We start from the raw sequence: 14,473 nt of genomic DNA on the forward strand, positions 1-14,473 counted from the left end.
ATTCTCTTTGGTGTATGGCACAGAAGCAGTTTTGCCGATTGAGATTGAAAAGCGATCGTTGAGAATCGCAGTGGAAGCAGAAATTCCCGAGGCGGAATGGGTGAAGAAGCGATATGAGCAGTTGGCTCTAGTTGATGAAAAAAGGATGGAAGCCCTTTACCATGTACAGTTATATCAAAGAAGGATGGCTCGGGCTTTCAATAAAAAAGTCAAGACCAGCCCTATCAAAGAAGGAGATTTGGTGCTGAAACAGATCCGTGTGACGCACACCGACCCGAGGGGGAAGTTCAGGCCTAACTGGGAAGGACCATTCGTCGTAAAGAAGATACTAAGCAAAGGAGCGGTGAAGTTAACCACAATGGACGGCATGGAGTTCTCCGAACCTACCAATCTGGATAGGCTTAAGAAATACTTTTCGTAAAAAAAAAAGAGAGAAAAAATAAAGAAAAATTCCCGATAGGTTGAAAACCCGCAAAGGGCGACCTATGCAACAATAAGGGAAATCCCAATGGGTGAAAACCCGAAAGGGCACTCACTTAAAAATTTCGGGATAGTAAAAGGAGAGGAGAAAAATCGCCGGGATCCGAAAACCGAAAGGCGGATCCTGGTAACAATAGTTATAACTTGAGCAATTACCAAAAACAATGTATAAGAGACTAAGTATTTCTGTTGTTTGTAAATAAATAAAGGCATGAATATATTTGACGAGAATGATTGGAATCATCATAATCTACTGAATGCATGGTAATATGAATCACGAGTTATACATTTCCTATCCTACTTTTCACAAAAAGCCTACCTACTATCCACCCCACTCCCTATACATCAGCTATACACCGGAGAAACCCTAATAAAAGCTACAAAGCAACAATGAAAGCTACGAGCCTAATACGGAGGGAAGTCCCAATAGTTCTCAACATCTCTCAGGTGAGATGCCCGCTCCGCAGATAGTGTCTCCTCGGCAGCACGCGCTCTCTCATCAGAAGCTCGCGCTCTCTCATCAGAAACCCGTGCTCTCTCATTAGCAGCTCGTGCTCTCTCCTCTGCAGTAAGGCGTCTGATCGACTCATCACGCGCCCTCTCCTCGACGGCAAGGCGACCCTCAGTCTCCCATCGCATCACCCCCGACCAGTGGTCGTTCCTCTCTTGATACACACGACCAACTCGGGCATCAGCTTCCCACACTAGCTCACTCTGTCTTCGCTCATGGGCATGAAGATCACTCTACAAAAAAAAAAAAAAAAAGAAAAAAAAGATAAGAGGCAGCATAGGCAAAAACATAAATCATACATACATGCATACATTTCACTACACTAAAGTACAATGATGATACATACCAGGTGGTCGGTGCAGCGCAAGCTGAGGCAATCTCGTAGGAAGCCGGATAGATCCACGTAGTCTGTACAGGTCTCCCTAGTGGTCAGTGAAGCGTCCGAGGGATCAAACGGGATCCTCGAGGAGAAGATAGGAGGGGCCGCCTCAAATCCCGCATAAGGTGTCCCAGACTCGTCATAGCGGATCGTAGCATAATCCCTCCCGTAGCCTGGTATAGGCATGCCTATGGACGATCTCTCCGGTCGGGCTGCGCTGGAGGACTCGCCGACGCAGTAGGGCTGCTCGCGCGCTGGTGTCTGAGTCTGAGTGCCATCAAAAAAATCAGATAAGTGGGCACTCCTCCAAGATCCCTCCTGCAAAAAAAAAAACACACAATAAAACCTCCGAGCATATCATGAATAAAATGAAAAGAGGGCGGAATCACTTACCGGAACCTCCGCCTGACCAAAGACGGCCTCGACCGCCTCTCTCGAAAACACGTCCGCCACTGGATCTACCTCCATCGCTGCCGCCGGGGCATCCCTCGCGCTCAGTAAAGTAGACAAATAAGGCTCGCGGCCCTCGGCATGAATCCAGACCACTCTACCGACAAAATGGCGGGTCAGATCTCGACGAATAGTCGATAAGGGCAGAGTCCGTACAGCAAACATGGAAACGGGAATCTCCCCCGGCGTCCAGTGAACATCACTCACTCCGGTGATGCCGCGATCTCCTAAATACCACGCCCGCACACAAGGGCCGGTGAGCACGCACTGCTGCTCCTGGATCATCGATGCGTATGCATAATCAGGGCCGAAGTCAAGATCATCCCACCTGAACTTAATCTAAAGAAAAATGCACAAGGAGAAAGTCAGAGGGACTCAAACAAAAATCTAGCTTGATTAGGCAAAATCTACCTGTCCCAGGGTCAGCGAGTCGATCCAATCCAGAAGTCGCGACACTGTCCGACTCCTCTCAGCGCTCAAGTCGAAGTCCCTCCATCGAGTCATAAATGACGGCCTCGGCACTCTCGGTCGAGGTCGAGACCGGCTAGGAAGGATGTGTCTCTCGTATGCCCACACCTGCGGTAAAAACAAGGACTAGGAGTGTGAAAAATGCGAAAAAGATAAGACGGATAAGTCAAGAAGGCGCCACGTACCAACAGGGCAAAGGTATAACCGCCGAAGTCCTTGCGCTTCCGGCAAGTCAGATCCAAGAACTTGTAAAGAAAGGCTAAGCCTGCCCCTGCCCAATCATAAGAAGCCGCTGCATCCAGATCGCTAAGTGCCTGAATGAGACCTGCATGTACCTTTCCGCCCTTCGTGCGAAAAATCGTCTCACTCAGAGCATATACTAAGAAACTACGAACCGCCAGGTCGGTAGCGTCAGTCTCGCAGAAATCACGTCTACTCAAGAGGCTCGCGGTAGAGACAAACTTCACCGGAGTAGACTTGGCGCATAGACGAACTCCCGGTCCAATCAAGGCGGCAAGCCTAGCAGGGTCGACCCGTGGTCGCATCATACCAAAGTGGAAAGGGACGGGAGTGTTGCTCCCTCGCAATCCTGTCAACAGCGAAAAATCTCGAGGCGAGATGGTCATCTCCCCAAAGGAAAGGTGGAAGGTGTGGGTCGAGTCAACCCACCGCTCGCATAAGGCCCGTAGGCCAAAAGGATCACACACCCCGTTGGTGCGGGGCAGCGCTGCAATAAAGGGCTCGAAGCCCAACTCGCGCACGCGGGCTCTCACCGCGGCACCTAGCCTATCATACCATGAGAGAACCTCGGCGGTGGTCCCCGAAATCTCAATGAACTAAAAAGGAACAAGACAAGAAAATTTAAATACAGCTCCTAAAGCAGGCAATTGAAAAGAACGCGTTAAGACTAGGTATTCTTCCATTATCTAACCTAGAGACATCCGGTCAGTTAGGACCAATTTTCGGTAAAAATCTCTCATGTAGGGTCATTCACGTAAGATTTAGTCAATTCTTTAATCCACCCTCGTCTGCGGTAACGAGGAGCGTAGATTAGGTTTTACTATTCACGTACATTAGCTAAGTTTTTACTATTCACGTTATCACTATTCACGTGCACTGTTCACGTTTTTAGTATTCACGTGCACTATTCACATTCTACTATTCACGTGCATTAGCTAAGTTTTTACTATTCACGTTGTCACTATTCACGTGCACTATTCACGTTCTACTATGCACGTGCATTAGCTAAGTTTTTACTATTGACGTTGTCACTATTCGCGTTTTACTATTCACGTGCACTATTCACGTTTTTACTATTCACATCGTTTTTACGGTTAACATGCATAAATTCGTAGTGTACTATTCACATGCATATAGCGCGCATTCTTACAAAAACAAACAGGTGTTACGTGTAAATAAAGGAATTCACGTTTTCTAGCTAAAGTCCTCTAAGACAGTCTAAGAGTTAGCATGCAAATCATGTTCGTATAGGAATGCTAAAGCCTAGAGTTCAAATCAAATAAAAGTGAGAAACCACTTACCTCGTTGCAGCGTGTCCTGCTCAAATGTGTCGTAGGGTCGTGGAAGGTATCCACTCTATCCAGGTTCACATAAACCTCGTCCATACCTCTGGTGCCATCCCATTCGTCTAAATCCATCCCGAGAATAATCCAAATTGAAGTCTAGTGAGAGAAAGAGGAGAGAGAAGGGGTGGGGTTGAAATGAAACCCCACCACCTTATATAGGAAAAGGGAATGACATTCCCGTAAATAGGAAAAAAGTACGATTTGACATAAAGGTAAAAAGTAAATAATTAATTACCAGGTGCACAGACCTCCGATTTGCAGTCCGTTTCAGCCTGCACTTCTCCCAGACAGTGACTAACATTGTCAAAACAACAATTCCAAACAACAGCTAATTTTTACAGAACAGTGACACCAGTCAAAATACAGACAACAGTCAATAGAAAAACAATTAGTAGTCTATTTCATTTCGGACTCAGACGTGTGCCCATCGAATCGTCGAGATGATAGCTCTAGTGAGAAAATACAGACAACCGTGTGGTAAGAAAATCCAGAAACAGAACCCGCTTTTGAGCCATTTGACTCTCGGTCGCAGACCGGAGTTGCTTTTGAGCCATTTGACTCATGGTCGCAGACCGGAGTTTCTTTTGAGCCATTTGACTCTCGGTCGCAGACCGGAGTTGCTTTTGAGCCATTTGACTCTCGGTCGCAGACCGGAGTTGCTTTTGAGCCATTTGACTCTCGGTCGCAGACCGGAGTTGCTTTTGAGCCATCTGACTCTCGGTCGCAGACCGGAGTTGCTTTTGAGCCATCTGACTCACGGTCGTAGACCGGAGTTGCTTTTGAGCCATTTGACTCTCGGTCGCAGACCGGAGTTGCTTTTGAGCCATTTGACTCTCGGTCGCAGACCGGAGTTGCTTTTGAGCCATTTGACTCTCGGTCGCAGGCCGAAGTTGCTTGTTAGCCATTTGACTCTCGGTCGTGGATCGAAATTGCTTTTGAGTCATCTTCACCGCAATTTTGAAATAGGGTAGCTGTTTAGCCATTATCCCCGTAATCTTGAAATAGGGTAGCTGTTTAGCCATTATCCCCGTGATCTTGAAATAGGGTAGCTGTTTAGCCATTATCCCCACAACCTTGAAACCAGGGTAGCTGTTTAGCCATCATCCCCGCAGTCGTAAACCAGGGTAGCTGTTTAGCCATCATCCCCGCGATCTTGAAATAGGGTAGCTTTTTAGCCATTATCCCCGCGATCTTGAAATAGGATAGCTGTTTAGCCATTATCCCAGCAGTCGTAAATCAGGGTAGCTATTTAGCCATTATCCCCGCAATCTTGAAATAGGGTAGCTGTTTAGCCATTATCCCCGCGGTCGTAAACTAGGGTAGCTATTTAGCCATTATCCCCGAGGTCGTGAACTAGGGTGCAGCCCGAAGCAGAGTCTGATGCAGTCAGAGAGCAACACCGGAGCGCGCAGCGCAAAGGTCAGGTATGTTTCCTCCTACTCGTTACATGTCTTTTACTTTTATATGTTTTACATTGCATGTGTTACGTTAGCAAAAACGTTTTCGAACCACACACATCACTGTCAAAATAGAAAAGTAGGGGCAACTGTAGACACCGAGTCGGAGGACCTGTGACGAAAACCCGAAACAAGACGGTCGAAGCGATTGATTCCGGAAGTTTTGAAAAATATATAGAGAATAATAAGCTGAGGAAAATTAACGGCATGGCGCGGGCACACAACGGCATCTCGCACGCGGACGACGATGGTCGAACGCCCGCTTGACGGCTCGAGACGTGCGCGCAGCGTCCGTCGGACGCACCGCGAGTGGCACGCTCTCGACGCCCGAGCAATGCCTAGGACCGCTGGCGGTGCGCGCCCTCGTGGGCCGTTGAGCACACGTGCCTGGCAGCGCGGAGCGCGCGTTCGGCGGCCGCGATGTGCGAGCGTCTAGCTGCGCAGAACGCGCGCTCGGCGGCCACGGAGTGCACGCGTCCGACGACGTGGGGCACGCCCCGAGGGTCGCCGGGCGGGCGCCCAACCGCGTCGGGCGAACGCCCAACACATCGGGCGGACGCCCGACGAGGGTTGGGCGCGGGCGCCCAACCTCGCGTTGGGCGATCGCCCAACATTGTTGGGCGGCCGCCCAACTCATGTTGGGCGGCCGCCCAACAAGGTTGGGCGGTAGCCCAACACTAGGTTGGGCGACCGCCCAACCACAATGGGCGACGCCCAAATTTTTTTGGGCGTCGCCCATTGTTTCGGGATCCGTTTCCCTATATAAGGGCACGGATCCCAAGAAAAGGGGAGGAGGAGGCATTTTGGGAAAACTTTCTCACTCTAAACATTTTTAGAGAGAGAGAGTGGATTTTTTTGAGAAAAATATTTTTTTCTCAAAAATTCTAAATTTCCTAAGTTCAATTTTTTTACTAAATTTTCATTAAAAAACGGAAGCTCGCGGTTCGTGGAATCAATCGGCTTCGACTGTCAGATACCGAATTAAAGGTATTATCCGAGGACTAGACTCTTTATTTTATTTAATTTATTTCTCTCCTTCTATTTATTTTTTTTTTGCTATAGTTTTTATTCCTTTAGTCATTTATTTATTTTGTCACGTTTTATTTAGTTAGTGTATTTATTTAATTTTCGTTTCGTGTTAGATAAAATTCGGTTTTGTTTTAAAATAAAAAAAACTCGTCTTGATATCCCAATACGAACCGTGATCCGATAAAAAGGTAGTTCGGGTGTCGAAAACGTTGTAATTATAAGTTTCTAATTTAAAAAATATTTCCAAATAACGTTTTAAAATAAAAACATCGTTTTAGGAACTTCCTTTTTCGGCTATGATCCATTTTTGGTAGTTCGGAAGTCCAAAACGATTGAATTAGATTTAATTTAAAGCTTTTGAACAAATCTGGAAAATATTGGAGTGCTGCTGTAATTTGCCAATTCTGTCACTAAAGGCTGTTTACCGACGGATTTTCCGTCGGTAAATCTGCCAAAATGTAAAAAATGTCATTTCGGTCCCTTTTTCTTAACTTTTAGACTTTCAATCCTTAGTGTATATATATATATATAATTATGTAATATATTCTTTTCAAATTATTTTAGAATTTTAGCATCTATAATTATTTTAGGATATGTGTATATTATTATTTATCCCATTTCACAATATAAATATAAGTATATATATGTATTCTTTTTATTAATTTGGATTATGTTTTAAATATTAGTTATTTAGTATTTTGGGGGAAATAATTAATATACATTAGCAAATGGTATTTGTGGTATTTAAAACTATATTAGTTATGTATATGTATAGTTTTGAAACATTTGGGTTATTTTGGTGATTATTGAATAAAACTATTTTTGGTTAAGAATTATTTCATTAATTATAGGATTTGTTTCCTATTTTCATATTTTTAAAGTATATATATATATATTGTACTCGTTATTTTTATATACATATAGTTTATTTTGTATTAGCTTTTATTCTCATATTCTATTTTTGATTTCAAATGTATATATGTATGCATAAATTACTTTCTTTATTCTTTTGGGCCTAATCTTATGTCCATATTTCAAGTGGGCTTTGTTTGAATATGAGTGGTGGTTTAAATGGGTTGTTAATATAATTATAATAGTTAGAGAGTCCCTTAAATAAGTGGGGAAAATAAATCACAAAAAGAGAGTTTTCAATTAAATTATTTAAGCTAATGAGCTTTCTTAGATTTCTAATGTAGATAAATAGAGTCATTTTTGTTGATATTTCAAATCGTCTTCAAAACACCACGTTTTAAAACCTTAGTCCGTTCCAACGACGGATTAAGCGAACATTGTAATCAAAATCGTTTTCTTTGTTAATAATAGAGTTTTGAACCATTTTCTTAAAGAATTTGTACAAAATAAAATTGACTTGTATGTTTAACCATGTTTTCTTATTAAAAGGCTTTTACTTTAACGTTTTCAATTACTCGAGTCGTTCCAACGGCGATTCGGGTAAGCTTCATCGAACGGGGTTTTAAAACGCACCTAAATCGTTCCAACGGCGATTAAGGTGCGAACCATGTAATAAACATCGTTTTGGGGAAATAAGTTAATGTAGAATAGACACACAACATAACATTTAAAAACGGTTGTAAATAAATTACTTCTTTCTTCCCCCTCTCTGTGTATGTATAAATATAAATGGGTGATTCTTTACTGATGTGGCTTTTCAATATCATATGCTCAAAATGATTTCCAAAAAGAGAAAAAAAAGGGTTTCAAACGAATTTTAAACTTAAAGAAGTATACGATTAGTCCGTTATCGCCTAACATGCTGAGTAGGAGGCCGGTGGTTCATAACCGGGCGATGTCGGGGTGCCTAGTAGCCTTTCTTTGGAAAGGAGCTAGCCTTCTCGGCTCGTACCTAAGTTTTCCGAACCCACACCGGTCTCCCGCAAGGGATCGGTGTTCATTTTCCCATTCGTGGGTGGCGACTCTTCCATATCTCCGAGCTCCGGTCCTGCCGAGCAGCTTGATTCCACGATTGGTTGCTTTCGGCGCCAATCACCGCTTACGTCGCCATGAGGTTGTCCACCCCCCGGTCCGCCCGGGAGATTAGGCCGCGGCACCTCGTCTAACAGCTGCTCATGACTGGTAACTATGGAGCAACGGTTATTGGTGCCTATTTTACAAAAAACCCAGATAGAATTATTGTGGTTATACTCAACACGCTGCATACCAAGAGAGGTCTAGAAGAGAGAAGGAATTCTGTCAAATTCAACCATAGGCTCAGCTAAGCACAGTAAATCAAGATGATTAGTTCTATAAAGCAATTTAAGAACCCTTTAAGTCCCCTCATTCAAAATTCCCCTATAGTTCCAAAACAATAACTTCATATGTATTTTATAGGAGGTCGAGCTCGCCCTACTAGGCGAGTGTCACTATTTTTGCTCTTCGATTTCTTACGAGATGTTATCCAGTTGCTTCCTTCAGCCGCATATTCATTCATAGTGCAAATTTCTCTGTTATGTGATCGAATCATGTGTAGTGTCCATTCATCAGATTTGGTGAGAAAGTTTACCTCTTTAGGAATCCCTGATGGAAGATGAACTTCAAAACCCTCTGAATCTGCCACTGATCTTCCTTCATCACTGTAATCACCCCAGGCAGCATTACCGCCTTCCTCGGTACCATTCCCAAGCAGCTCTGAGTTGTGAAGCACCAATTGCAGTGAGTTGTGTCGTGAATTCTCACAATCATCTTCTTCCTCTCTATGTGACTGAGAAACAACCTCAACTTGTTTTTCATTAGAAGGGGCAGTAGGCTAAGTTCGACGCCAAACCTTATTGGCTGGCTTAGTTTTCATACTTTTCTGAGCTTGTGGTTTGGAGACATTGGCATTTCTCCTACAAACAGAAGAAGAGTGCCCAATAGAGGAGCAGGTGCCACATAACATTGGCAGGTTCTCATATTTTAGAAATACCCATTTCTTCTGATTATCAGTGTCAACCCGTAGCCTATCCTGAATTTCTTGAGACAGTTCTACATCAATTAGCACCCTAGCATAGTGTCCAAATTCCCCATTAACTGTGTTGTTATCAAATCTAATGGGTACACCAACAGCTCTAGCAATGCTAGCAATAATTCTGGTATCCCAGAATTCCCAAGGTAGGTTGTAGAATCTTACCCAAACTTGCGCAGAGGTGGATTTATGAAGATCTGGATTGAAACCCGAGTACCAGGGCGAAAATCTGATGATTCCTGGTTTCAATGAAATCGCTCCATGCCCCCAAACAGACTGAAGCGCCTTTTCATCAGGCATAACAAATTGATAGAACCCCTTGCCAAGAGATATCATTTTCCAGTCGAGGTTACGCTTCCAAACTTGATTCAACCTCTGCTTAAGGTCAACGTGCTTCCAGGGTTTTTCCCCTTTATTCAGCGAGACTCGCCCAATGATCGAATGCTGAACTGCTTTGATTCGCTCCTCATAAAACTTCTGAGGAATTTTGATTGACTTGAAGCCCCCTTCTTCCGTGACCAGCGGCTGAGAGGGAGATGCCGAAGAGCTAATCAGGGTCGGCGAAGGAATTGCAGTCGAGGAGCTAGAATTTTTAACAACATCCGCGAATGAAACTGCGGCAGGCGCTCGACCGTTTGCAGCAGAAGCGAAATCGGAAAAGGCTTTCCTGTCAAAAAGATGGGCAATCGCGAATGCCGAGGCATCGCCGGTGGTCGTCGAGGAGGGAGTCATCAGCGATTTAGGTCATAGCCATCATCAATTTTGTTTCATTGTTTAATGGGATAAGGTATAGAAATACTCTCAATATTAACATTAAAGAGTAATTTTACCTCTAATATTATAAATGGTGCAATTGCTAACATTTGTTAGTTAAGCTAATTTTACCCTAATGTTTGAAAGTTGGACATTTTTTTTTTATCATTATTAAGAGAACATTCTAAATAACAATCAATCTTATAAATAATAGATAAAAAAAACAGTATACGCGTGAAGAACAATTGAAAAAAGTTAAAAATTTTGTATCGCATGCTAGCACTTGATTAAAAACACGTTATATATATATATAAATGGGAAGTGGAAATATCGATATTCATAACTATAAAAAGTATAATTATAGTTACAGAAAAATTGATGGAACTTGCAAATGTGAATATAATTGTATCATTTGTATTATTATGATAAAATTGTTTTTGACTACCAATATTAGAAGTATTTTGCAGCATATCCCTAATTCAATTAAAAAAAAGAAAGCGATCAAACTTAAAAGAAAAATAAAATAAAATGTTACATGATTTAACTTTTCATTCCAAACAGTGATCTGTATACATCTCACAGACCTAATATCCAAATTAGGTCATGTCCAGCCACCGAAAAATTAGCGGATGCTTGTGATAACGTGCTGTCCTAATTGATGCATTCATATTAATAGGGACCTTTCCCTTGCCTTGATTGCCTGCAATAAACAACATATTAAAACCATAAATTAGAATTACATAAAAGATGAAGATGAAGATTGAATTGGGCATAATGATGAACCTGATAATCCCAATTGGTAAAACATGTTACTAAAATGAGTAGAATTGTCTGCAAAGTGGCACCAAGTTGTATGCCAATCCACAATCCCCTTCCTTTAAGCTGTAGCCAAAATCCCAATATGGCTGCCGCTGGAACTCCGCATACATACAGTGCTCCTAAATTGACATATGCCCCTATATGCTGCCATCCACATCCCCTTGCCACACCTATTTTTTTCATTTATTTCTTTAGTGGGTCTGTCTGTTCATATATATTAAGTTAAGGGATAAGAAGAAGAAATGTAACCAACCTGAAAGCACCCCTTGTAAGCCATCAATAATAACAGATAGAGAAACCAAAGGAGCCATGATTGAAACAGCCTCCACCACTTGTTTGTCATTGCTAAATGAATACCCAAATACATGGCGGCTACCCAACAGTGTTCCACTCACTACAATCAACTCTCCTACTGCTATCAACATCACACTATACACTGCATTTCTTGCTGCTTTTGCTTTCCCTGCTCCTAGTTCGTTTGACACTCTTGTGCTGCACCAACCCCTTTTCATTTTATCTTTCAATTAAATCAAATTTGGAAGTTAAGCCATTCAACAAACATTAGGCCCTGTTCTTTATTACTTAATTTCGTAACAATCAGTTCAGTTCAGTAGTAATCAGTTCAATATTCAGTTTCAGTATTCAGTTTCAGTATTCAATAATTTATCATTATTTATTATAATTATTATATATTATTATTATTTATATATAATTTATTATTATTATCATTATTTATTTATAATTTCAGCAATTTATTATAATTATTATAATTTATTATATATTAATTTATCTATTTTCATTATAATTATATTTATATATAATTTATGCTTTGTCATTATATACATTATCATTATTTATTATAATTATAATTATTTGGTGCAACTTATTTGTAAATTTTACGAAAAGTAAATAAATATTATATTAATACGTTTACATTAAGAGTTTGTATTCATATAAAAATTTGTATTTAATTTCATAGGCTTTAAATTATATATAAATTTGTGTTTGTATGTAATTTATATTTTTAATTTAAATTAGACTCATTTTTATTTAATGTCATAGGATTTTATCGAGCCTAGATTTTATTTGATATTTAATTTAGTTTAATCTTTAATAATATGTTTATTTATTATTGATATTATTTTTTTTGGTAGAAATATTATTATTATTATTATTATTATTATTATAAGCTTATTAATGTCCAATATTATCATTAAATTATTTTAAAGTCTAATATCATCATTATTGTTACGTTCGATTAAATTCGGTTAAGTTCGGTATCATTCAGTTAAGTTCAGTAGCATTCAGTTAAATTCAGTTCAGTTCAGTATTCAGTATCATTCAGTTCAGTTCAGTTCAGTTCAGTTCAGCAGCATTCAGTTCAGTTCAGTTCAGTTTTTTTTTCAGTGATAAAGAACAGAGCCTTACTGCAGCACTTAATCCATTAGGAATTGAATACAATGTTGCAATTGTTGTCAGGCTGTTTCAAAATTCAATTAAAGGTGTCTCAGCTCAGACATTGATATTTTAATTATGAGTTTGAATTCTAAATGCAATGCCTTACCATACAGAGAGGACAGAAGTCTCAAGTTGTGGATTTGGCATGAGGCCTGACAGCAACACTACAAACTCGTAGGACCACCATTGCAGGCTACTTGACAACAACAACAAACATCAAATTAGTATGTTGAAGACAACAAGTCCAAGGGAAGATTAATTGAATTTACCAGATCATAAGTGCAGAAGGGATGACAAATCAAAAGAACTCCCCAACTCCTCCTCGGAACAGCTCCAAAGTAATTGGAACTCGGGTTTTAGCACAAGCAGATGAAAATTTCATATAAAATAATAGAAAAACAACATTGAACCAATTGGATATACTGATAGCTAAAGCCCCACCAAGATTACCGAGTCCAGATTTGAATACCAAAAGCCAACAGATAGGTATGTGTAAAGAAAGTGAAAGAAGAGAGCTAATTAGCATAGCTTTGGTTAAGCTCTGTGTCTGGAAGTATCTAGCAAGTGGTTGAAAGATTGCATTTGCAAATAGTGCTGGAATTAACAATCTTGTAAATTTAGCAGCTTCATGAGCAATTGCTGGATTTTGTCCCATTAGAATGAGTAGATACTCCACGTTGAACCAAATCACAGAAACAGCAAGAGCAACTAAGATTAGAGAGAAGATAGCACTGTATGTTTGATTTCCAAGTTTCTTAACTGATAGTCGCATCCCGTTCCTCTCCTTTCAGTCGAGCAGCTCCACCAATACAAATACAATGGGTACTGCTCTGCTCCATATGCTTGACCACATAGGGTTTCCAAAGCACTTGCCATTCCACTCTGTTTTCACCACTACAATATTAAAATCTTCAGGAATCAAGAAAGATGGAAAGAAAGGAAACGACTTACAATAAGACTGAAGCCAGTAACAGCAGAGAGAGAAATGGAAATGGCAGAACTGGAGAGAGCCAATTGACCAAGATGACCAACCATCATCATTGATATTACATTTATTAAGTACAAGGATAGAACCACAGTAATCATGGGTCCTCCTATGTAACATATTCTTTTTCCTTCTTCAGTCAAAACATGGAAATCCAGAGCCCAATCATCATCATCATCTACATCTACTAATCTTTCCTTCATGCTCTTCTCTGCATCTTCCATCTTTCTCGGCTAACTACTAACACTACACTAGAATCAAATCAAATTTCTAATCTGGAATTAAAACATTTATACTAATAGATCATTCATCTATATTTCTATTTATATAAATTAAAACAACTCAGTAGATGAGCCTGTCATTACTAATTTTAAATTATCTCATTTAGGGAATCTGTGAATTTTTATTTTTTAGTTATTACTATAAGACAAAGCCTTCAATTATTTCCTCTAAACTCTATCTGTCTGGACCCCTATGGATGGTAACAATACACTTAATTTGTCGCAGCATAAGTTAATCTGCACATCTAATTCATACTTATAATATATTTTATTCATATCATTTTATTACTATCTATCTATATTATATATTAATTTTAATTATATTATTACATTTTTCTATAAAAAAATTATTTTATTCCTATTATACATGATTTATTTATTTATATTATACCTGCAAATTCTACATGATTTAATCTCTAATTCCCTCGATAAAATCTCTATAATGATATTCAACTGAAATCCTTTAGATTCTCTATTTTCTTTTACGACTAGATGTTTCATTCTTCAACAATTTTTAATTTTCCTCATATGTTTTTGTTCACTTTCTTTCTGAATCTATCCTTTGGTTTCACAATTTTTTTTTCTTTGCATTTGTTCCTGGCCATATATTTTTCTTCTCTTCAATTTCTCTTAGTGAATGATTGTGGTATTCAGGTGAATTTTGATTTTATTTTACTTTATTTTTGTGAGTTGGAGTCTTAATTGATGGCAAATGTATCAATATTTAGGGGGCGTTTTGATAACTTGCTGGATCCGATTTGATGATCTCCGCCGTAGTTACCTGCAAAACAGAACCGGAGACAGGATCTCCGGAAAAACTCTCCGACGATCAAGTCAGTTTTTGTAGGAGGGTTG

The 14,473-nt window shown here is 40.1% G+C and overlaps 1 pseudogene; it reads right to left on the reverse strand.

The window, feature by feature from the left end:
* Positions 1 to 10,587: 10,587 nt before the first annotated feature.
* On the reverse strand, positions 10,588 to 13,561 carry LOC136208545 (protein DETOXIFICATION 12-like; annotated as a pseudogene).
* Positions 13,562 to 14,473: the final 912 nt, after the last annotated feature.

This window comes from Euphorbia lathyris, chromosome 1, assembly GCF_963576675.1.
Source record: "Euphorbia lathyris chromosome 1, ddEupLath1.1, whole genome shotgun sequence".
Classification (NCBI taxonomy): domain Eukaryota; kingdom Viridiplantae; phylum Streptophyta; class Magnoliopsida; order Malpighiales; family Euphorbiaceae; genus Euphorbia; species Euphorbia lathyris.